The sequence below is a fragment of the Nothobranchius furzeri genome, chromosome 1 (genome assembly GCF_043380555.1).
Source record: "Nothobranchius furzeri strain GRZ-AD chromosome 1, NfurGRZ-RIMD1, whole genome shotgun sequence".
In the NCBI taxonomy this organism is placed as follows: domain Eukaryota; kingdom Metazoa; phylum Chordata; class Actinopteri; order Cyprinodontiformes; family Nothobranchiidae; genus Nothobranchius; species Nothobranchius furzeri.
Window position 1 is genome coordinate 36,892,158 of NC_091741.1, and position 25,309 is coordinate 36,917,466.

At 43.4% G+C, this 25,309-nt stretch overlaps 1 long non-coding RNA gene across 1 annotated transcript in view; it reads left to right on the plus strand.

Annotated features, from left to right (window-relative positions):
* Positions 1-25,309, plus strand: part of LOC139063279 (uncharacterized) — a 198,794-nt gene that overhangs the window by 19,999 nt on the left and 153,486 nt on the right. Inside the window, exon 2 of the long non-coding RNA XR_011516634.1 lies at positions 22,485-22,646. This is a non-coding gene — a long non-coding RNA (uncharacterized lncRNA). The remainder of the gene's footprint in view (positions 1-22,484; positions 22,647-25,309) is intronic.

The window sequence follows — 25,309 nt, forward strand, 5'->3', positions numbered from 1 at the left end:
CCTAGTGGACACTTATGTTGTGTAATGTCTGAAGTCTGTGTGCATTTCTGTCTGAGGTGTTTTTTTGCATAGCAAAGCTACCCTCTCTGTCGGGGGTAACTCTGAAGTGCCTTTTTTCCCTCCACCTGACTCTATCCTCATATAAACCCTCTTGATCTATTACGGTAGCGCGACTCGTGTTGCGAATGACCACAGTCACCAATTCTTGTCATGTGTCTATGACTATGTACGTATGTCTGATTTCAGAATTGTGTGTACTGAAACTCTAATTTCCCTCTGGGATTAATAAAGTATTATTGTAATAAATTGAATTGAATTGAATTTAAATCAAGTTGCATCAATTCCAGAAGCATACGTGAGTTCTGCTGTTTTTTATGCTGCTCTTCCTCTGCGTATGTTCTATTGACACACCTGTAGGAAACACTTGTGCAGAAGAGCTATAAACAGAATTATTATTGAACCCTGAACGGGGTTTGCTCCGCAGCTACAGGGAGTCGTTTATTTTCTGCCGTCCGGTTGTCGAACTGCTGCCCTCTCCCACGATGAGCCAGCTGTGCTCCGGCTGACTGAATATGTTAGCATGCCAATGAAGCCCATGTAGACCCGTGTTACATATCTGTGCAAAGCACACCAGTCTGCACTGTGTAGGAGGAGGAAGACCTAAAGTCTCGGGAAGCTACGGGGAAAGGGGTGAAAAACACCAACATACTTAGCTTGATGCTCGGTGAGGGGTCAGTTTCAAATCTTGAATGGGTTTTTCTTTGTTTTCATTACCCTGGAAGGTGAGATCTGATGCCACGGGGTGACAGCAAGCAAGGCGAGGAGGAAGGGAATTGAAATCCCAGCCGGTGGATACAGAAACGGGACTCTTCATTTTGCCTTGTTGTGTATATTCAGTTCCCGCCGTCGCTCTTCCTTCCCATCTCTGTCTCCTTACCCCGCAGCGTCTCGGAGATGATTGATACGCTCCGAGAGCGAAGCTAGCTACACAGACAGGGAAAACCATGCATAAAAGATGAGTGCGGGTTATTGTGTTTTCCTGGGGGGGGCGAGGTGAGAAGAAGTTATGGATTTACGCTGGGTGTGATTGGACCCGAGCCCAGACCCGGGGGACAGATGTCGAGCATGGAGGAAGGGGGTGAAGGGGGTGAAGGTGTCTCAGAGCGAAAAGTCATGTTTGACCGGTTGTGAAACACTTGATGACAAGTGGCCAAAGGGGAGCCGGAGGTCTAGCAGAACTTCCACAGTTCCTCGCGCTCGTCGGTGCAATGGAAGCTGACATCATAATCACGTTATAGTCACCTGCTCTCACCTCTTGATTCAGCCACCAAATGGACCGAGTGGGCCGGTCTGAACCCCGCAGAAGGAGCGTCATCTCGTTGGGTTGCGCTGATGAATTGGTTTGCTGATGTGTCCGGTCACTACTTATTCAGAGCTGGATATGGATCCGAATGATGGATGCGACGCAGTTTGTTCCGTGACGGCGTTTAATTGATCAATTTCTGTGGGAAGCCATTAAGCTGAAATCATTCTAATGAGACATTTTGATTGGGTTCCACACGAGTATACTTGAATATATTTTCTTCTTGTTATGGAGGCTTTAAGTGTCCTATTACACTCTGTGTGTGCAGCTAATGAGCTTTTTCCACTTTGCAGAGAATAAAATTAGGCTGGAAAAACTGGATAATTGGAAACTTTTTAGCGTATTTTGACATTTGGGCTCAAAGCTTTTAGCAAAGCAGGTGACAGCAGTGATGCTAATGCTGGTCTTGACTGGTCTGCTGCAAAACTAGGTCGTGTGTGACAAAATGAAAGACAATGCAGCCACAAATGCACAGAAATCCAACATGTTTTTGGGGCTTTCTGCTGAATTTCTTATATTCCTAAAATAGTGTAAAAATGCAGGAAATGAACCATTTAAATGTGTTAATTCAACTCTTTAAAACCTGCAGTTTATTTGATAAAATACAAACAAAATCAGGAAAAGAGCAGATAAAAAGTTCACCTGAAGGTCATAATAGAGTTTATGTCAAATCTACATGAAGATGGTCACATTTGATCAATGTCCTTGTAATTTTCTTTTTAGTTTTATTATAAGATGACTAAGATTTAGAATGTGTCTGTTTAAGATTTGGTGGTTTTTGAGTTCTTTTTTTTTAATTATCATTATCAATCAATACTTTATTAATCCCAGAGGGAAATTAGAGTTTCAGTACACACAATTCAGAGATCAGACATACATGGGCAAGACACAAGACAAGAATTGGTGACTGTGGTCATTCGCAACCCGAGTCGCGCTACCTTAATGGAGATAAGAGGGTAACATGAGGATTGGTTCAGGTGGAGGGAAAAAGGGCACTTCCGGGGGGGGGGGGGGGGGGGGGTACCTGTCTCCAGCTATCTACAGCACTCATCTACTGTACAGTCACAGGTCACAGGGTTATTTGCTTGCAGCTCAAGGCTACCAGGGCGTCAGATTCAGATAACAGGAATTTGTTTGGGTCAGGCTGAGATCATTTTCCTCTCTGCCTTCAGTCTTTAAACTGATCATTCCAGTCCTTCAGTGAAGCCAATTTTGCGTTTTTAAACCTGTCCATTGTGCTTGATGCTTTAATTACATTTTATTTCTGTCTGGCTTCAGCCAGGCTTTCTCTTCCTCACTGTTAGCTGATCTTCTCCAGGTCATCGTCTGGGTCGTCCCAGGCCCCTGGAAGGGAAGAAGGTTGCGGAGAGGCCCGTTGGGGAACAACCAGAGCTTGTTGGTGGGGGTGTTGGTATGCCAGCACAAACTGGGTTTCTGTTACCATGGGGGTCTCCAAAGAGAGCCTCCTCTTCTGCGCCGAAAACTTTCAGCTAAGCGGGAACTCTTGAGAGTAATTAGTCTCTACCCGTAGGTATGAGACATTGCACTAAAGCGTAAAGTGTAATTGTTAGAGATGAAAAGCAGAAACTGGAAAGTGTCTGTGTGTGTGTGTGTGTGTGTGTGTGTGTGTGTGTGTGTGTGTGTGTGTGTGTGTGTGTGTGTGTGTGTGTGTGTGTGTGTGTGTGTGTGTGTGTGTGTGTGTGTGTGTGTGTGTGTGTCGGTGGATGAGTGTTTTGAAGGGTTTTTTATTGTCAGCCTGTTTTTAAAATTCTGGGGATGGCAGGGAATGTGGGTATGTGGGGCCTTTTTAATTTGTTAAGCACTTTGAGTTGATTATATGGAAGTCAAGTGTGCCACATAATCATAAAAAAGGTAAAATATGAAATTTTAAAAGAGATTTATATATTTATATATAAATTAAAACTTTCCAAATATAATGAAAATGTATAAATAACGTAAAAATACAAAGGAACATCTGTTGGTCAGGCTGAAAAGTTTGGGAACTACTGCTGTAAGTGATAAGTGAATATTGTTATTTAAATATATTTTATGTGCAGTTTTTTTTAGGGCTTTTATGTTTTCTGTAAAGATCGGTATGCTGAAAATCATTTAATGTTTTGCATAAAGCACGAGGGTTTGGTTAGTAATTGATTGGGAGAATAACAAATGACTGAATTAAATAGTGGGGCGCCTGTCAGTGCGCCCCAGGGCAGCTGTGGCTGCATCGTAGCTCATCACCATCAGTGTGTGAATGTGTGTGTGAATGGATGAATGATACACTGTAGTGTGAAGCGCTTTGGAGTCCTTACTCTGAGAGGCGCTATACAAGTGCGGGTCATTTATCATTTATAGTGTTGATCAGGTAGAGTGTTTGGGGGAGGGTACATTGGAACTTTATCCCCCCCAGTTTGAAAATCCTATCTGCGCCCCTGTCTACAAATGAACCCTGCAGGTGTTACAGCTGCTGTGGGAGTTCAGAGTTAGATTTTTAGGAGTTATTTTGTCCAAAGTGGCTCCTACAGAGTTGATTAGGCAACACTGCATTTTAACTCTCATGTCAGTGTTACATATCAACTATATAACTGGTTTTAGTGTTAAATTAACTATTCTTGGTGTTAAATTGGACCAACACCAGAAATTTAACACTTTTGAATTTGCTGTGATGTATTGTTGTTTATTTTTATTTTTTTCTCTAAGACAACAACTCTTACAGTCACGTGTAAACATCTGTTTTTGTAAAGGCCATTAGAACGAAGACTTTAAGGGGAAAAGTGCATCTCTCTCTCTCTCTGATAGACCGATATTATTCCTCCTTTTAAGAGTTTGTTTGTCCGCCGCTCAGAAATAGTTCTGCTGTTGCAGCGACCCGGAGTCCATTTGGAGAGCCCTTCGCCAAACGCCGCACTTATGAAAGTTTCCCTCTTGATTATGGGCACGTTAGCCATGACCCGGTGATCTCTAATCACGTCCATCTCTCCGAGCCCCGTATCGATCGTGGCTGCAGAGCAGCAGTGAATCTCCCTTATTGATCTGCTTTGATTCCTCCGTTTCATCTCCTCGTAGCTCAACTAATTGGCCTATTCTTCGCCAACAAGTCTGACTTTTATGCCCGATATTACAGAGCCGTATTTGTTCCCTTGAGGGGAAAAACAAATTAAAGGGAGGGATTTCTTTCCCTTCCTCTGCCTGATCTTTCCCTTTTTTCGTAGCGGTATAATTCTTATGAAGCCTTTTCTGTACTGGATGCTCATAAATTCCAAGAAGAAATCATTATTTTCTCATAAATGTGATGAAATTGCTCTCATCGGGCGGGCTGTGATGTAAAAGCACTTTATGAGATGGACTATCGTTCCAACACGTCACGTGGCCACTGCTCTGGTTTCTGATTGGATGAGCAGCATTGGAGGTAATGCCATTTTATTAAACGGAGGCTCATAGACTTTTTCCATCTGGGAACAGAGGATCCTCCTCTTCCATCTCGTTGTCAAGCTGGAATTAAAGATGAAAAGTGACCCGATGTGTCTGCTCACTCTTCCTCCCTTCCTTTGAGGGACTTTGTGTCTCCGTAAAGACAATCTGTCTTTGTGGCTCGTAGTAAACACGCTGCATTCCTGCTGGTGTGTCCCCTTTAGCCTCGAGGCAAGTATTGACCAATGCATTACAGGTTTTCTCCGGCTGGAGTGATTACAGCGTTTAGCTTAGATTTACTCACCGGTTGGGGAGACGAGGCCATCTAAAGGAGATGGAGTACTCTGGAGGTGGGAGGTTGGGAGGTAAACTCCACAGGGACAAACGTCCAGGCGTCTCTGAAAGCTGACTCATTGGATGCAGCGAGTTACTCACCGAAAGGTTCATTGATGCAAATGTCCACAGGAGACAAAGGGGAGGAGGTTGGACAGGGATGCACATGTGATCACCTAAAGGAAACAAGCTAACTTTTAAAAGTCATGCATGCCTTCCTACTCTGCAGCGTGTCCGAGCGTTGGTTTAAGCTCAATTCAATTATTTATGAAGCGCCAAATCACGACAAGAGTCGTCTCAAGGCACTTCACATAATAAACATTCCAATACAGGTCAGTTCATTAAGCCAATCAGAAATAATGTGTCCTATATAAGGAACCCAGCAAATTGCATCGAGTCACTGACTGACTCTTGGACTGACCGTCAGGCTCCGGCTCCATTCTTCTCTCCTCATGTCAGAAAGTCTGACAGCACATTTGAACCTTTGTGTTTTGTTGAAGCTAAAACTCTACTTCATAAAAATGAAGATATTCAAGTAAAAATGTGATGTTTAAACATTTTAGATCATTGCATATTAAAGGGGCATTATGGAAGTGTGACAGCCAAAACATGTATAGAAATAATAAATGTCTTCTTCATACATTCTCCTGCAATGCCCTGGTCCTGTAGAATGAGCCCTGGCATTTTTACTGTGATTGGCTGTTTTTCTGTAAAATCACAGAAAAAGAGAGATGCTCGGGTCGAGCAGGCTGCTTCATGCGCGTTCACGCTCAGGCATCGCCCGTAGCATTTGCTATCCGTAGCTTTAGCAGCAGAGAGAGAGGCAGAGCCACTTTGTCGCTGTTCCTAACGCCTAGTGACAAAGCTAGCTACATTTCTGAGGACCCTTAGCTACTTTCTGTAGAACTTTCTTCTAGATATTTCCTGCAAATTAGCAACAAAATAGCCATTTTCACTCCGAACCGTTCTTTGGTTTGACGTTGTTTCAGCTGTCATCAAGGATATAAATGTTACAGATACAAAAGACATAACTGGTGCTTTAGCTCAGTTAGTAAGACGTCGGACTCCCATGCAGGAGACCCGGGTTTGATTCTGGATGTGAACATAGTTTATTTAGTTTATTTTTTTACAGTAATGGTATATTTTTTTTACAGTAAGATGCCCAAATTTTTATTTGAGACTCGCCGAACGGCATTGAACTCACAGATAAAAAAGATGTGGGTTCAACTTTCATTTTGGAACAATTTTTCAAGCAAGGGAAGGGAATGATCTGAGCATGCAGGAGGACTGACCCATCATAAACCTTTGTCGCTGTGCTGAAGAGAAAGGTACAGAACCACATTATTTAATTAATTAGCTGTGCGTTCTCCTGTCCTCTGTCCTCCGGGCCACACACACACACACACACACACACACAGACACACACACACACACACACACACACACACACACACACAAGGGACTGTCTCAGCTGTTACTTTCGTTAAGGAGTGTGCACCCACAGCATGCGCGCCTCGTGCACGAGCCTACTATTGAAGCTGCCGCTACGCTTTTGGCCTGAGGGGGCAATCGCGAGCATAAAAATTCAAAACTCCGTAAAGTCCTTTTAAAATAAGAGTCCCTAGAGTCCATCATAGATCAAGAGGGCCTTCTCCGAACTGCTGACATTCTGGAACTCTGTCCCAGTGTCCGTTAAACAAGCCACAGCACTCACGATATTTAAAGAGCAAGTCACCTCTTTACCGGAGATGTGCTCCACCCACACTTCCTGTTTGAAAAGGGCATCAAAAGGGGGCGTGGCCTGGCGTACAGAGAGTGGCGCTGAGGCAGTGACTGATGGCCCTGCAGATGAGCAAACTGACTAAAAGCATCACATGGTGGCGTTCGTCTCAACCGCGATGACTAAAATGAGGGGAGGAGCTATTTATTTTAAAGAGGCAAGCGGCTCTGAGCCGTAGCATTCCACGTTGGCTCATGAGTGACCGAGACTCGGCTGCAGGTCAACCACGTAATATGCTACCAGAAACGTCACAGGGTACCGCTCAGCCAATAGCAGCGGCTGGTTCAAAGCCAAAGTAGTGCAGACATTCAGCCTGAAGAGGGCGCAATAAGGGAAGACCCAGGGCACGCTGGAGGGACTATGTCTCTCAGCTGGCCAGGGAACGCCTTGAGATTCCCCTGAAGGAGCTGCCCCAAGTGACTGAGGAGAGGCAAGTCTGAGCCTCTCTGCGTAGGCTGCTGCCCTCGTGACTCGACCCCGGATAAACAGAGGAGAATGGATGGTTGGATGCCATGATGACAGTTTCAGGCTGAATTTCTTCATTTTAAATAAGATGCATTAAAGTGCCACTTGTTTTTACATTTTACCAGCAAGAGTAAGTTTATTTAAATGTGCTCTTTAAAAAAGGTTTGAAAACCCATTTCTCTTGTTCAGCTTTCCGGATCACTAAGTGCCTGTGTGTTTTTGTTTGACGGGTTTTAATTCCTTTTATTCTTTAGTTTTAGTTTGGCTTATTGTTTTGCTACAATAGATTGTTTTACCACTTTCTACTGTGATTTTATTGATGTACGGCACTTGGGTCAGCCTGCAAACACTTTGTTGTAAAGTGCTCTGGATATAAAGATGATTGATTGAATTATAAAATGTTACATTATCAGTCTTGCATAATAATAATAAAATAAAAATACATTTTATTTAAAACTGCCTTTTAAGACACCCGATGACGTTAAAAATGATTAATAGTTTTTTTTTTCAGCATAAATACAAATATAATGACAATAGACTTCAAAGCCTTTTTCCTGGTGTAGACATTAAAGCTTAAATAAGCCCAGAGAATAGAAATGATGTGGATGCAGTTGTGGAGGAATTTGCATGAAATGGTTATTACATTGGTGAATGTAACCAGGATGTTTTTCATTTTTGTCTAAAGCTAACCTTCTCCTAAAGTGTGCACCAGATCAATTTGGCTAAACTCGCCCAACAAACGTTTAATGTTCAGAACACTTTAGTTTGGGCTGGGCACGAGGACGAAAAGGACAAACGCGCTTCCAGAAAACGATGCTAACAGCTCTTCAGGTTAAGTGGTGTCACGGAAAAGCCAAAAGATCTATTTGAGCATGGCTTTAATGGTTTGAGTAGATTTTTAGAACATACTGTTCTCAATTCATTTTTACATAACCTATTATTGCTAAATGAGACGTGGTCCTGAGACACTTAAAAATGCATTAGTCCCTAAACCTGTTTTATTTTATCATTTACACCTTTGTGGGTTTGCCTCAACAATCTAAGCGTATCTAACAGTTTATGTTTCAGCTCCTCGGGGCAAAAGATCAAATTTACAGGTCAAAGTTCCTACCCTCGCCGATGCTCACGAGCTTTGAGTAGCGACCTAAATAACAAGATTGCGGATACAAGCGGCCAACATGAGTTTGATCCCTCAGAGGGGGGCTGAGAATCTCAGTCACGTGGGAGGGGCTCGGAGTAGACCCGCTGCTCCTCCACATCGAGAGGAGCCAGTTGAGGTGGCTCTCCTATCTAGTTAGGATACCTCCTTGGTGAGGTTTTCAGGGTGTGTCCAAATGGGAGAAGACATGCTGGAGGGACTCGGTCTCTTGTCTGCTCAGGGAACGCCTTGGGATTCCCCCAAAGGAGTTGGCCCAAGTGGCTGCTGCCCCCGCGACCCGATTGGTGGAGGGATAAAAAGATTGATCTTCAACATCGCTCTGGCGATACGACATACAATACAAAACGAGGGACGGTATGATATATCGCCATACTTATAAACAGCGAGACACATCCGCATTATCGTGAGATCTCGTCTATCAGATCAAAGATGGTAAAACCTGCTGCCACCTAGCAGTCAGAGATTGAACTGCAGCACACAAAAAAAGCAGCTAATATTTATCAGTAATTTCTCAATAATAATCAACCCACTGCTTTTAGCCCTTTAAGACTGGCGGGAGTGCCGGCGCTCCCATTTGCATATCTGTGGTTAAATGCTTGTAAAACTGAAACTATATAAGATAGAACTTTTTTTTTTTGCATATTAAACGGAGGAGTTACACTTATACGTCACACACTGAACTCGTCCCAGATCGCTGCGTATTTCTGCTAATGAGTTTGCAAAAACAACCAAAATGCGCAAATAAGAAAAGCGTTTTCATTCAGACGCAGACGCCGTGTCGTTCTGATCTGCAGCTCACAGGGCTTCACACGCTAGAATAAATGTGAACTGTCACATGATTATCACTCATCCAATCATCGCTTTGACGTCATTTTCCTGCGAATTGTAGTTCTTTGTAGTCCCCGTCTTTTGGCTTTGTCTTGTGCTTTTTCGCAATAATACGTTTAGACAAACACAACACACACACATCACACACCCACTACAAACTCCCGACACACTCACGAACGTTTTGATGACTCACTGACCCGCCAAACGGTACACCCTCCCTCCTCGAAGCAGTTGACGCCATTACAGCGCCGGAGGATGTTTAGGTTTCACTTTCAGTTTCCTCACATATGTAATATTCTTTATTATTGTTATTATTATTAGAGAGAGAAAAGGAAAACTATATAGTACAGAAAAATTTGCTACAAATATTCAACATTATTATGTTAGACTCCTTCAGATTATTATTATTTATGTTTTTGTTACAGTTTATATAAATGAGTGTAGCTCAGAAACTCTTTTATGGAAGCACTTCAAATAAATGTGTTTGAAAGGATTGTGTGCAACTTTTTTCCATCGACAGTTTTGAGGGATAAAGCTGTGGCATTTCTGTATAATGAAAAAAATGTGTAAAAACAAAACACGGTTTTCTATTTCTGCATGGATAATTGCATTTTTAAATAAAATATTTTGTTGCTATGAACATTTTACATTTATATTATTAAAATTTAGAATCTAAGGGTTGTATTGATGTATAGAAAGTTGAAATATGTAAATTGAAAATGTAAATATAAGTTCTGGCGAACTTGTTCTATGGCAGGTCTCAAAGGGCTAAATACGATTCAATATCATAACATTAAATATCGCGATGATTAAGCATATCGATATTTTCTCACGTACCTGCTCTCAAAAAGACTAAATTTTAAAGAATTTCAGTGATTTCCATTAAAAGATCCTAAATAGTCCTAAAACGCGTCTTTTCCAGCGGGAGCTTCATCTCCTTGTAAATTGGGTTTCATATCTAAAACATTCATCTTATAATAGAGCAATTATGCCACGATGCGCCATTCACCAGCCTGATTAAGGGTCTTTATGGTTCCAGGTGGAGACTGTTTTTATTGCACTTGGTCCTTGTTTCACCAGACAGACACAATCCAAGAGAACCGTGGGTTTAAAATGAGAAACGACGTTCCGGCAGTGCTTCAAAACGGGAATTCTATAGAGTGATTCGGGGAAAACTTTAGCAGATAAAACCCAAATTACACAGCCGTGTTGTTAGTGAGCGGCCATGTCTGCTTACTCACCCCTCTGACTGTCAGCACATCGATGAGGCGTAGCGGCCGCCCCAGATTGCTGTTTTTAACTCCGAGGTTCTAGTTTCCAAGCTTCTTTGGCTCGGCTGCATTCCACTCAAGCGGCGGTGAGCGGCAGGCCTTGTAATTTCACTGAGGTGGTGTCATGTTTAGTTACGCTCTCCATTATGGAGAGCTCCTCTTTTCATTACCCCCGCTTTTAAATGGGCCACACCACAGCAACATGTGGCAGTGATCAATTTGAATGTCATTAACACGGGCGGCTTTAAGGTCCGGCCTTCATTCTCTCCACTCCTGAAACCGCCGTAATTGAATCAAGGAAACGGGCGGTGCTGGAGAGCTCCTGGTCAAGCAAACAAAAGGATTATTAACATCGCCGATGACATTGTATTTACAGAAGAGGCTGAGGGAACTGTGCCATTTACAAAGCAATTTGCCGCTGTGATGGTGCAAGAATAAATAAATGGGAATTTGTTGTTGATTTGTGTACGGGGAGTGTGACACGAGGAATACCGAAGGCGTCGCGCTCATCCTGGGGCGAGCTGGGAACGGCTGGGGACGCCGCTTTAATATGCCGCCGGATGCCTGGAGTACATCACACTGATGCTCAGCATTCACAGCGCAACTTGTCCTCATAACCTTTAAGAAGATTAGAACCACGCCAGGAATAATAGCTTTGGAGTTGCATATGCGAGAGTGTTGTGTGTGTGCAATCACGGCTTTTATTTTTTCCTCCTCGTTGAATTAATCGGCTGCTGCCCAGTTTCGGATGGCGGCTTTGGTTTCTTTTCTTTGAGAGTAAAAATCCAGGCCCATCTGCAATTTGTCTTGATTAAGCAGGGTCTCCATCTGCAAGCACCATCTCTTGTTGGTGTCTTTTCCCATTTGTGGTATACCCCCCCCCCCCCCCCCCCATCCACCTAACACCCCACCTCCTCCTCGGAGCTAAAGATGAACAGATTAGACGTAACGTGATTGTCTGCTTGCCTTTTTTAGGCAGAGGGAAGAAAAAGGTTTGAATTTTTGGGTTCCTGCCTGCAACATCCACCGTTAAATGTCCTCACTGTTCTAATTTTCTTTCACTCTTGCAGTACAGTGTATCTGGTGACACACAGACACGCACACGCGGAGACTCATCAGAATTTGGCACTGATCTATAGTGTGACCAGACCTTCGTCTCCAGCGTGGTGTGAGGACCCATCACACACTTCAGCAATGCGTAACCAATAACTGAAAAAATGCATGACTGAGAAATGAAAAGAGATAGAAGCAGATGAAGTGCAGTAGATGAGAGAACGAATGGGTATGGGTGTGTGTGTGTGTGTGGGGGGGGGGGGGGGGGGGTCACCTGATGAGACGGGAATAAGAAGTGAGGGTAGTAAATGGAAGGAGGAGGGTGGTGGATCCACAGGCTGGGTGGCATTAGTAGGGAAAGCCGCTCCACTTCTGTTAGATAAGAGATGGTCCTGGTCAATGATGTGGAATGGTTCTGATTGGCTGGGTCTGATCTCCCAGCAGAGCGACCCTAACCCTCTCCTGGAGCCTGGAGCGGCGCCGTAACTCTGTCGGATATTTCATACTTCACTTTTACAATCGTGACCACGGCAGGGTGCCACAGCTTCAGCGCCATCCCATAATGCTTCAATTTCTAGCTGCAGTACCGCACCGGTTATCAAAGCTCAGATTCTGTAAAGATGGTGCTGAACCAGTAAAAAACCCACTGGCTTTTAGTTCTTTGTACATAAACTAACTTCGATGGCCAAGGCCAGCCAACACACAGCCCAGAACCCCCCCCCCAGACATTTGTTTCTGTTCAGTGTGGACAGAAATACCGTAACCTCACTGTAAACCCAAATGCTGAAAATAATCAAAAATATTGAGTAGGTGACACTCATAAATAAAAAATAACTTTTTAGAACTCGAATGTGTTGAGTTAGTTCAACTTCATGTTGCTATATTAACATGGGCTGCATGGTGGCGCAGTTGTAAGCACTGTTGCCTCGCAGCACGAAGGTTGCAGGTTCGAAACTCGGCTGCGGCCTTTCTGCGTGGAGTTGCGTGTTCTCCCCATGCATGCGTGGGTTTCCTCCGGGTACTCCGGTTTCCCCCACAGATCACAACATGCCCTATAGGTTATAAATTATAAATTGTAAGTCGCTTTGGATAAAAGCGTCTGCCAAATAAATAAACATAAACATAAATAAACATATAATAATAATAATAATAATACATTTTATTTCAACAGCGCCTTTCTGAACACTCAAGGACACTTTACAGAGATAAAATACACAACAATAAAAGATAAAACAGCATAAAACAAACAGACAGAATGGAGCAAAGAGAGTAACTATTGGAATGCTAGACGGAACAGGTGAGTTTTGAGTCTGGTTTTAAAGAGAGTGAGGGAATCAATGTTACGGAGGTCAGGAGGGAGTGAGTTCCAGAGCTGGGGAGCAGAGCGGCTGAAGGCCCTGCTCCCCAGAGTGACCAGACGGAAAGGTGGGACAGAGAAGTGGATGGAGGAGGAGGACCTGAGGGAACGGGTGGAGGTTGAAGGATGAAGGAGGTCTGAGAGGTACGGTGGAGCTAGGTTATGGATGGCTTTGAATGTATATAGCAGAATTTTGAATTGGATTCTGGAAGAGACAGGGAGCCAGTGGAGCTGCTGAAGAACAGGGGTGATTTGGTGGAAGGAGGGAGTTCTGGAAATGATGCGGGCTGCCGAGTTCTGGAGAAGTTGGAGTTTATGGAGGGATTTGTGAGGAAGACCGAAGAGAAGAGCGTTGCAGTAGCCAATACAGGAAGTGATGAGGCTGTGGACAAGGATGGCGACCGAGTGAATAGTGAGGGAGGGGCGTAGACGGTTAATGTTACGTAGATGGAAGTAGGCAGACCGGGTAATATTGTTTATGTGGGACTGGAAGGATAGTGAGGAGTCGAGGATGACACCCAGACTCTTGACCTGAGGGGAGGGGGAAACTAAGGAGTTGTCGATGGGAAGTGTAAAGCTGTGGATTTTTGATAGTAAAGATTATATTAATCTATTCATCTTTAAGTGTTTCTGATAAACAGTCTTATATATTTCTTAAAATATTTGTAGATTTATAGGAAAAAACAAGCACAAACAAGCAATTTTGGTGGATTTCAGGCACAATAAAGAACTGGTGGGTGAGGTGCATTGTGGGTAGTCGTGTTTTTCGTTATTTTATTCTATTTTGGGGTGTTAATGCATGTTTGTTGAGGGGGACTGTTGTTCGTAGTTATTACTTCACTCAGTGTTGCAAATGTGGTGTTACTTTTTGTATGATGTTGGCACCATAAGGTAGGAGGTTGGTCAAAGGAATGACCACACTGTGCCGTTCCGCATTAATTAATACTGCGGTGGTTCACACCAGATGCATGTGACTCGGCTTTGGGTGTTCAACTCTCACTGGTTGTCAGCATCAATGGGTGTGTGTGTGAGTCATGTGTAGACAGCAACGTATCTGCGTTAGTGTAGTATGAAATCAGTTACACCAAAAATTTTGAGTTATGTCTACTTATCAAGTTTGAGTTAAAAACATTTACATTTTGAGTACATTTTCTGAATAAAATGAGTTGAAAAATGTTGAAAATCTTAAGTGAGTTACTCCCTAATTATAAGTTCAGGAATATCAATATTTATTAGATAACATTGAGATATTTAAGGAAACTTTAAATGTAATTTTTATTTAATGTAAACTTGAAATATCTAAAAAAATCCCTTAAATATTTTTGTGTAATCTGTTACAAAATAAGTTAAGGTTTACAGTGCTGGTATTCTGGTCTTCAGACGTGTTTTCTTCGGTTGATGTTTGTTCCTAAGTTCTGTTTACAAAATGACTCAAATGCCACAAACAGACCTCAAAGAACGTCTGAGGGGGCAGCAGATCGGGAGGTGTTCAGTAATCAGAGGGTTGTGGGATTGATCCCGGCTTATGTAGTGCGCCACTTGAGGCAGCAGCAGAGGCATCTGGAGGCTTTCTTCTTTTTCCCAGCGGGCCGCTCAACCTGTAGTTTGAGTCCAGCTAAGTTCAAGAACACGAAGGAAGCCTGATGCCGTATTTAAATTAAAGAATGAATAAACAGCAGGAAAACGTGTCAGAGTCGTTTCTGACCCTGAAGCAGCTGGGCCAAGAGGTGAAAGCAACATCAGCAGAAAGCTAGAAAGGTCCGTTTTACTTTCTCACTTCTTTTGTTTCTGTTTTTATATCTCTTAAAGGAGCATTATGGAAGTCTGACATCCAAAACATGTATAGAAATAATAAATGTCTTCTTCATACATTCTCCTGCTATGCCCTGGTCCTGTAGAATGAGCCCTGGCATTTTTACTGTGATTGCCTGTTTTTCTGTAAAATCACAGAAAAAGAGAGATGCTCGGGTCGAGCAGGCTGCTTCATGCGCGTTCACGCTCAGGCATCGCCCGTAGCATTTGCTATCAGTAGCTTTAGCAGCAGAGAGAGAGGCAGTGCCACTTTGTCGCTGTTCCTAACGCCTAGTGACAAAGCTAGCTACATTTCTGAGGACCCTTAGCTACTTTCTGTAGAACTTTCTTCTAGATATTTCCTGCAAATTAGCAACAAAATAGCCATTTTCACTCCGAACCATTCTTTGAACGTTGTTTCAGCTGTCATCAAGGATATGAATGTTACAGATACTGTGAATGTTACTAGAGCAGGGATTCCCAAAGTGTGGTGTGCGAGCTGCCGCTAGGGGGTGCACGAGGTGAAAAGTGTAATGGCTGCGGAGCTCAGAGAAGTCTGTCATATGTCACCATTAGTGTAGAAACTCATTTGTGGGCGGGCCAAAGAAAAAGTAAGTGGGCACAATAAATGTAATTGAAAACAAGTATATTTTTGCGCGTGTCCTCCACATGCGCCCTAGCTTCATAATAATAATAATGCGCCGAGCTTCAGCACTCAGGCCTGCGCACGCCGATATGTTCCGTATTTGATCATTTTTAACGGTGTTGGAGGAATCTGAAGGTGGTGAGTCATTCTGGCAGATTGTAATTAACACCTGTCTCATGCAGGTGTTCTGACGTTGTAAACCTCACACACAGAACATTGTGGATGTAACTAAATAACAAGAAATGATTCCCATTCAGGCTATTAACAGCGCGCTGAAGATCTGAAGTTCAGAGTGCGTCTGTCAGAGGTCAGACGCGTTCCAGCGGAACCATGGCTCACGGGTGCACATGTGAGCACATCTGGGCTGGGCAGAAGTCATTTTACAACGTTGGTTTAAATAGCGCGAGACGCGGTGACTTGAGCGGCTGTGCCGCGCGCGTGCGCGCACACACACACAGAATCAATAAGCGCACACGCTGCTTTAACTCCGGCGCGCCGTCAGACTGAAGGCAGAAATGAACGCTGCCTCCACCGTGATAACAACTTTTAAGAGGTTATTTTTCATTCAAGGTCAAATTAAGATATTAGCTTCTGGGATGAGTCGGTCCGCTCCAGCCAGTGACTCCTCATGAACCTGACCACATCTCATGTTACTGCAGCATTTGTTGTTCTAGTCCGCATGACAGCGGATCGCAGATTCAGCCACACCATAAAACAGCAATAAGTCGGTCTGAGGTAAAAGTGAACCTCATGGCTATATCTTGTCCCCTATTGACATTTGATTACGCACGAGTAGGTGATCAGCTCAGGTTTACGCAGAGCAGAAGGAAGGATGGGGGGGGTGCGTCGACATGGTCGGGACATAGAAGGGGGTCTGCGGCTAAATAAGTTTGGGAACCACTGTACTAGAGTGTAGCTCACCTAGTAAGATGTCTGATTCTCATGCAGAAAACCTGGGTCTGATTCTGGATGTGAACATAGTTTATTTAGTGTTTATTTTTTACATTAATGGTATATTTTTTCACAGTAAGATGCCCAAATTTTTATTTGAGACTCGCCGAACGGCATTGAATTCACAGATAAAAAAGATCTGGGTTCAACTTTCATTTTGGAACAATTTTTCAAGCAAGGGAAGGGAATGATGTGAGCATGCAGGAGGACTGACCCATCATAAACCTTTGTCGGCTGTGCTGAAGAGAAAGCTACAGAACCAAATTATTTAATTAATTAGCTGCATGTTCTCCTGTCCTCTGTCCTCCGGGCCACACACACACACACACACACACAAAGGACTGTCTCAGCTGTTATTTTTGTTAAGGAGTGTGCACGTACAACATGCGCACCTCGTGCACAGGCCTACTATTGAAGCTGCCGTTACGCTTTTGGCCTGAGGGGGCAATCGCGAGCATAGAAATTCAAAAGTCCCTTTAAATGCTTCATATGAGAAAACACACATCAACATGAAGCAACACGAAAGGAAGACAAAGAGAAAACATCAACACTTGGTTCATGTTAAGGTCAGAGGTCAGGATCTGGGAGGTGGAAGGTGTGTGTCCCGTTCCATCTGGAGTCAAACCAACACTAAAACATGGTGGTGGTAGTGTGATGGTCTGCTCTGCTGCTTCAGGGCCTGGGCCACCTGCTGTAACTGATGGACCCAGAAATTCTGCTCTCTAGCAGTTTGTTTCCAGACTCTGTTCATGAGTGATGACTAAAACGCTGTTTTACTGAGACCTTCCACAAAGTGACAGACACCTAAAAAAGGAGTGGCTACAGGTAGGGTTTACTATTTTTAACCTAACGAGCCACTCAGTGGTTTGATTCATAATTAGATTAGATTATTTTAGATAAAACTTGAATGATGCTCGAGGGCAGGCGAGATTGCAGCTCTGAGAAGAAAACGGGCCATAAATTAGAATTACACGGCGCTTAATCTCCGTTAGATCAACGTGCTTTTTGAGAATTGTCTTTATTCTGACAGTAATCCTGGAGTCTGATCCTGTCTTCATCCGCGCTCAAATGCATGACCCTCCACGTCCGTCCTCTTCTATATCCACTGTCCAACGCACTTCCAGTTTACAGCTGAACTATGGGAGAAAAGCTTAAAGGTCAGGAGGTCAAACCTAAGCTCTGAGCCTCAAAGGCCCACGCAGCGGACACAGATTACCGTCTGACCGCTCAAACAGAAGCCAGCGTCCCTCAGTGCCTTCTCGGCTCGGAGACCCAGATGTTTTTGAAGCCTATCTTTTATGAGATGCCTTCACTTTTATCAGATCAGACACCAACAGGAGGAACATTAGCGGGAGGTGATTCAGAAGCTCGGAGGACATGAAAAGCCTTCTGCAACTCCACAACTTGGGATGACCTACTCTGAGATTGGCTCAGGTTCTGGATGGCTCGCTTTTTAAGAGATAAAACTCGGAATAGCTCAAATAAACAATGTTTTTCTCATTTTTTTAAATGATAAAAAGCAACTATGGTCCCCAAACCCACCAGAATCTTTGTTTTTACAAACCTCATGCCCTCACAGACACAAGCCTACTGTTTTAGGTGGGGTTGCTGGTGCTGGATCAGATGTTTAAACGTGTTTTCAGACCTCAGCAGAGTGACTCCTGAGTTACCTCGGATTTGCAACACCTTGCATGGCAGCTTTATTAAATAGTAATTGACAATATGCTTGAAAACACTTTGCACACCTAAAAAGCATGCTACGAGTGCAGCCTGTTGACCAAATGTTGCACAAACGGTTTGCAGCTTGTCACTCAAAGTTGGAGCAGGCTTTTCTTTCCCATCCATCTTCTTCTGTGTGTCCAAGGTCGGGTCGTGGAGGTACAAGCTCTCGGAGGAAAACCCAGTCATCCCTCTCTCCTGCTCCCTCTGGAGGTATCCTGACACATTTCCAGGCCAGAGAGGAAACAAAATCCCTCCTGCAGGTTCTTGGTACATCCCGGCGTTGTCTAGAGGGGGGAGCCTTCCGGAGGTGGACGACCAGAATGTTTCCAAATCTGATATCCGGAACCATCCTAAATGAGCAGTGTGCATAAAAAGCTGCTTTATTTAAAAAACTAATGAATTCAAACGTCCGACCCTTTTCTTCAGGCTCCCCCTTAGCGCCACAGAATCTGATGGCTGCAGAATATGGCACAACACCGGCTTGTGACATGCAGGATCACAAATCCAGCTCTGCTGAGCCACTTAAGCTCCTCCCACTTGCTCCGTGTGTACCTTTCAGTGCCTACTTTTAGCCGATGAACCTTTTTTTATTTCTACTTTATTTAATCACATTGGTTTCATTGTTTGGGATATTTTGTTCTGTATTACAAACTGAAAGAAGTTATTATAAAGAAAATTCAACATTTTAGTGATGTGCGAACATAATTGAGTCCCAATAATCCATCCATTTTCTGAACCCGCTTTGTCCATGTAGGGTCGCGGGGGGTGGGGGGTGGGTGGGGGGCTGGTGCCCATCTCCAGTGGTCAACGGGCAATCAGGCGGGGTGCACCGTGGACTGAGAGCCAGTCCATCGCAGGGCAACACAGAGACACACAGGACAAACAATCACACACACTCACACCTAAGGACAATTTAGACAGACCAATCAACCTAACAGTTGTGTTTTTGGACTGTGGGAGGAAGCCGGAGTACCCGGAGAGAACCCATGCATGCACAGGGAGAACACGCAAACTCCACGCAGAAAGATCCCAGGCCGGGAATCGAACCCAGGACCTTCTTACTGCAAGGCAAGTCCCAGTAATATAGAAGAGAGATTTCCAGTGAACAAGACCATCAGCTTTATGAAAACATTAATGTTCCTGAATATCAGACGGTACTAAACGTGTTTCTCTGTGGATCAGTTCTGATGTAACGACATGAATGCTCGCTGTAGACCGACTCCAACATGAAAACTGGCAGGGCATGACCCAGAATGTTTCGGAGAGGCTGCGGGATGTAAAAAACGTACTTGTTTGCCGACAATGGTTTATTTTTATGTTTTTTTTGGGGGGGGGGGGCTACATTTAGCTTGTTTATTGTTCTCACTACAATTAAGATGTTGAGATTTCAAACAGTTTCACTTCTAATTTTTGCATTAATATAATATTACTGGATAAAGTTTCTCTGTGATCTCTGATTAACAAACAGGTGGGGGAAAAGAGACATTCATAAAAGGTACATTATTATGTTACCACAATAAAACAGATTTTTACCATGAACATGGAACGTGTTACGTACCAGTATTCATAATTTATTACATTTGCTGTAAAACGACAATAAAAATTCAGGAAGAGAACCAAGAAAATACTAAAGTTGGCAATGAAAATATAGACATTAATATAGTAGAACCTGATTGGGTGCTGGATAGCGTAACAGCATTGCTGCCATATTGGGTGGGTCTCCTCACTCTACAAGCCCAACACAAGGTGAGCAACTATGCCTGTTTTTTGTGCAGGCTACGGTTACAACAACCAGTGCACTATTGAAAACAGATCATGTGGGATTAATGTTGACTTCTAGCCCACCTGTATATTTTAATTTATTTTGTATACATTTTAATTATCATACCATACCATGTGTCTGATTTAGTGAAAAAGCAGAATAAAATTGTTTTAGTTGGGTTAACGCCCTCCAGTAAAAATAAATGCACTGAGGGCGAATGGAGACCCATCCAAGATGGCCACCAGCTACTATGGGAGCTCCAACAGGCAACGCCAGTCCACAGGAAATCTATGTATATGATGTTTGTGAATTAAATGGTATAAGAAATGCTTTCCCTCAAAATAAAAGCCCACAATCACTAAGGCGTTAAACCTTATGAAAACATACTTTTAAATAGACGTGTAGTTTTTAACCATTACTTTCTTGAAATATCCATCAAAATGTTGCTGAAAATGAATTAAAAGATGGCCAGTTTTTGAAAAATATTGGCGGCTTCATAACATATAGCCAAAAAAATCTGGTCTAAAATAGATTAAGCGGGTTTAAGACTCTGGGCGAAGCCATTTTAGATGCCATGCTTCCTTCTACGGGAGCCCATGAGGGCAAAATACATTTTCTAATTTGTAACAATTGGTTACAAAACTTTTGTCAGTCTTATTTACACATTTACCTCTTCACTTGTTGCCAGTGATCAAAGGGAGTGTGGTGTTCTTGTTATTTTGCTAAAGTTTGCCCTCCCCAGGGCTTTTTGATCCTAATGGGCATCCGTTGGTATGGTCTTACTCCAACACAAAAATTTTGCTTGCTGGCAACGATTTAGGTGTCTACTGCCCCCTATTGCCAGGAAAAAGATACTGTCACTTTAAAAAATTAAGAGTCTTTAACGTTAACATTTTCATCCTGGACACGGTCTCTTCGACTCGCTCCCATCTGGCAGGAGGTTCTGATCCATTCGGACCAGAAACTCTCGCCTCAAAAACAGTTTCTTCCCCTCTGTGGTCGGACTCATCATGACAACCGTAGACCTGGCCACTCCAGCTGCTTTGTTTCAGTCCCATGACCCAGTGTTGTGTTTGCACCTGAACTGACCCGCTCTGACCTACACTGACTAGTATGAAGTAGCTGCATTCTAATTATTGCCTCCCTATATTATTATAATTTCATTGTCGTCATCGTCTTCCTCCGCTTATCTGGGTCGCGGGGGCAGCATCCCAACTAGGGAGCTCCAGACCGTCCTCTCCCCGGCCACCTCTACCAGCTCCCCCGGCAGGACCCCAGGCGTTCCCGGACCAGATTGGAGATGTAACCTCTCCAACGTGTCCTGGGTCGACCCGGGGACCTCCTGCCGGCAGGACATGCCCGAAACGCCTCCCCAGGGAGGCGTCAAGGAGGCATCCCGACTAGATGCCCAAACCACCTCAACTGACTCCTTTCGATCCGGAGGAGCAGCGGTTCTACTCCGAGTCCCTCCCGAATGTCCGAGCTCCTCACCCTATCTCTAAGGCTGAGCCCGGCCACCCTACGGAGGAAACTCATTTCGGCCGCTTGTATCAGCGATCTCGTTCTTTTGGTCATCATCCAAAGCTCATGACCATAGGTGAGGATTGGGACGTAGATCGACCGGTAAATCGAGAGCCTGGCTTTCCGGCTCAGCTCCCTCTTCACCACGACAGATCGGCTCAGCGTCCGCATCGCTGCAGACGCCGAACCAATTCGCCTGTCGATCTCCCAATCCCTCCTCCCTTGATTGTGTTTATTTCTTAATTGTAATTTTGCTTATCATTTATTTTTTCTTGCACCAAGTACCGCAGCTGTTTCCTAATGTTGTGATTTTGGCACATATCGCAATAAAACCTTCTGGTTCTGACTTTTTCTACTTTTCACTGAACAAAGCTTCAGGAATTTTTTGATTATAAGTTAAACCCTTTAGGAAAGTTGAAGGTTTGTGTGGTTTAGATATTTCCGACATTTGTGTATTTTGCTTCAGCTTGCTTGTCTTGTGTTATTGTCTTTTGAATAACTTTATTCTGACTCCAACACAAATCAAACCTAATTTGATATCGATTCGGTGTCAAACTTCCCTCCAAGTTGCCTTTCAGATTCCCCGGTGCCTCAAACAATCTAAAAGGAGGCTTTTCCAACACATTTTAAAACTCAGGGACACGAGAACCAGACCCTGAGACCCCCCAGGAAAGACTTTTTACAAACTCCTTAGTGAACATAGTGTCAGTCCAGAGATAATAATATTCACACTATTTAAGAAAAGCGACAATCACAAATATAACAGCCCACAGAATAGAAGCAGTCAGGCCCAAAAAGATGGGTGTTGCATCAGGATCGCTGCAGAAAAACGATCCATGCATTCTGCAGAAGATGGATGATTCCTGCAGGTTCTTGGGGTCATACAGCCCAGCGATGAGGCCATTAGCCAGCAGCTTTGGGAGCATGTCATTATCTATTATCTACACCTAGAAAAGCAGAACTATGTAAATACTTTAAACACTTTCTTACCCTTAAAACGCCAACATAATAAGGAGATTTTTATTTATTTTTGGGCACCAGAGTGACGGTTTTCCTGCCTTTGTGCCTTCGTAGGTGGTTTCTGACTCCTGGCTCTTCTCCAACAAGCTGCACTTCCTCTCGGAAGTAAAAAGTGAAGCCTTCAGCTGGAGCTCACTCTGTGGAAAGTGAAGGTTATTGGCTTCAGCGCCCGGTCGCTGAGAAGGGATCGGCCTCGACACAGAGATATACCTTCAGGTGAGAAATTAATTGAGCCTGTAGATTTACGTAGCGGTGCGCTACCTCAGCTGATTGACTGTACTCTCACTCCCCGACTGTGTTATTCCTTTTTCATATACCCCAGAACACTTTCGAAGCATTTTTGTTGAGCTGAGTGAATAGAGAGGCATTAGGTCTGAGGAGTCGGGCTTTATTCTGCTGCAGTCAGGCCCGTTTCTCCTCAGTGGAGCTGATGACTCCATAACTACATCCAAGAGGCAAAAGGATGTCAAAAAACCAGGAAATCGCAAGTAGCACTTAAATTACCCTGTTTCATTTTTCAACTGAGGGAAGTAAAATCTTCATGATGTGTGTGTGTGTTCAGCGTTTTCAAGTGGGGCAATGTTTCCATAGAGACTAGGCAACTAATCCAACACGCTGTGGAAGACGGAGGGAGCGGGTCTGAAGTGTTCGGCTTCACGGCGCCTTCTAAAAGCTCCCTGCCTCTCAGAGCCTTAGTCTTCATTACTGCCACATCCCCTTTTGATTGGCTGCATTTATCCAGAGTACCTCAGGTTTGGGAGGGAACTGTAACCCCCACAAACACACACACACACACACACACACACACACCCTCATCTACTGCCACCGAGACACATGGAGCCGGCCTGGTGCAGGTCGTCATGGAAACCCCTGGAGGCAGGATTTAGGGTGTATAAATCAGACGTTATGTTTCATACCTGAGATTATGTCCGTGTTCACCTTTGACCCTGCGCAGTTTTACACACTGTAAAAAACTACTAACAAAGTGAATTACAGTTTATGGTCTGTTAGTGTTGAACTAAACAGGTCCATCTGGGTCTGAAAGAAGAAGAAAACAATATTTTATGTAGCGCCTCTCAAGATAAAAACCACGAGGCGATTCACAAAAATATAAACAAAAAAAATTCATGTACAGAAAATATTTTATATAATTTTTTGGTTTCAATAATGAAAAAAAAATTAAGATCCTTAGAAATGTGCAGATTTATGAAGCTTGTGAATTTTACGTGTAAAGTTGTTTGTTTTCTCTTGTTTGTTTACTCTAACACTTTAAAAAATCTTTTATTCTATAAAAATATTAACAGACATGTTCATCAATTTTGCTTTTAACTTCTGATGACGATCTTTAGCAATCAGCTGATTAATGGAGTGCATTTTTTCTCAAGTTTTTTTTTTATTGCAGCAAATAAATGTATATTTTTTCTTGTACTGATATTTAGAAACCCTAGATTAAAACGAGCAAAAGAAGGATTAGAGTTCATGATTTATGAATGTTTATTCAGTCAACATGTTTGGGTTTTGTAACGTCTGATTCCAATCATAACAATTTATGACCAATTTATTTACCACAGAATTTTAACTTTATTTATTCATGCGTCACAAGATCCTGAACTTTAAATAAAATAAATAGGTAAATAAATGAAATAAATAGTAATAACAATAAGTGGGGGAGGGTAGTGATGTGGCAGTTAATATTTGTAATTTCTGCTGATTTATGTCTTCTAAAATGATCAGTTTTTTCATAAAAAATCCGTGTTCTGACACATTACTCTTTTTTAGATTGGAAACCCACCAGAGTGGTTCGTGGATGTTAGACTGAGAGACCGGGTAAGCCTATCAGGAACCGCTCTGGAGTGGTTCTCTTATTTTTCTGAAGCCGTTTTTATAAAACAATGCCGTCAATTTGCCGCAACGCCGTGGCGTCATCAGGGAGACTTAGGTTATTTATAAGAGGTCAGACTGTGGTGCTAATGGTATGCATTTGTGTCCTTTTGACAAAATATTGCGCAATGGTGGTGGGGGCATGGTCTCTGTGCTGCAGCAGACTTCTGATTGTCTTGAACATACCTTGCTTTTTTATTGCGATCGAAGACCCGCTCATTGAGTTTTTTTAACGAGCCACTCCTAAAGATGTCGGTCCCGGGCAGACTCTGGTGATCTGAGCTCCAGCTCTAACGGAGAGAAGCTCCTGGAGCTCTGCATCGCTTCAGTTGAACATCTCAGCTGATTCTGTTTACAAAAGTAAAACTTACAGCACGTCTTTACTTTCATTTTCAATATGGTTGCCAGCCAGAGCTCTGCAGTAACTCCCCACGTGATCGTGACATCAACCTTTGTTGCGCCAAGGCACAATCGACATTTATAAGGCAGACAATTACCGTAATATTACTACCAAGCGAGGAGGAACGAATGCCGCAAAATGCACGCATCGCCATGTCGACATGGTGCATTTATGACACATCGTTATGGTAATTTTACGCTGATTTGCTGGCACTGTGTATCTTGTAAAAAGGACTTAAGGGTTCCTTCTTTGTGGCTGTCTCCAAGTTTAAGACCTCCACCACCTCTCTTACCCATGGTGCCCCACAAGGTTCTGTGCTGGGGCATCTGCTCTTCCTCCTCTATCTGCTTCCTCTTCAGCACATCCTGAGAGCTCCTTCAAAGGAATCTCCTACCATCTTCATGCAGATGACATCCAACTGTACATCTCCTTTCAGCCCCATGAGATGTCTAAGCTGCAGCTGTTACACACCTGCTTAGACTCTATCAAAACCTGGATGGTGGGAGCTTTCTTCAGCTGAATGAAGATAAGACTGAGATCCTCATCTGTGCCCCAGACAAGCTGGTTCCCAAAGTCAGAGACTCTCTTGGTCAGCTTG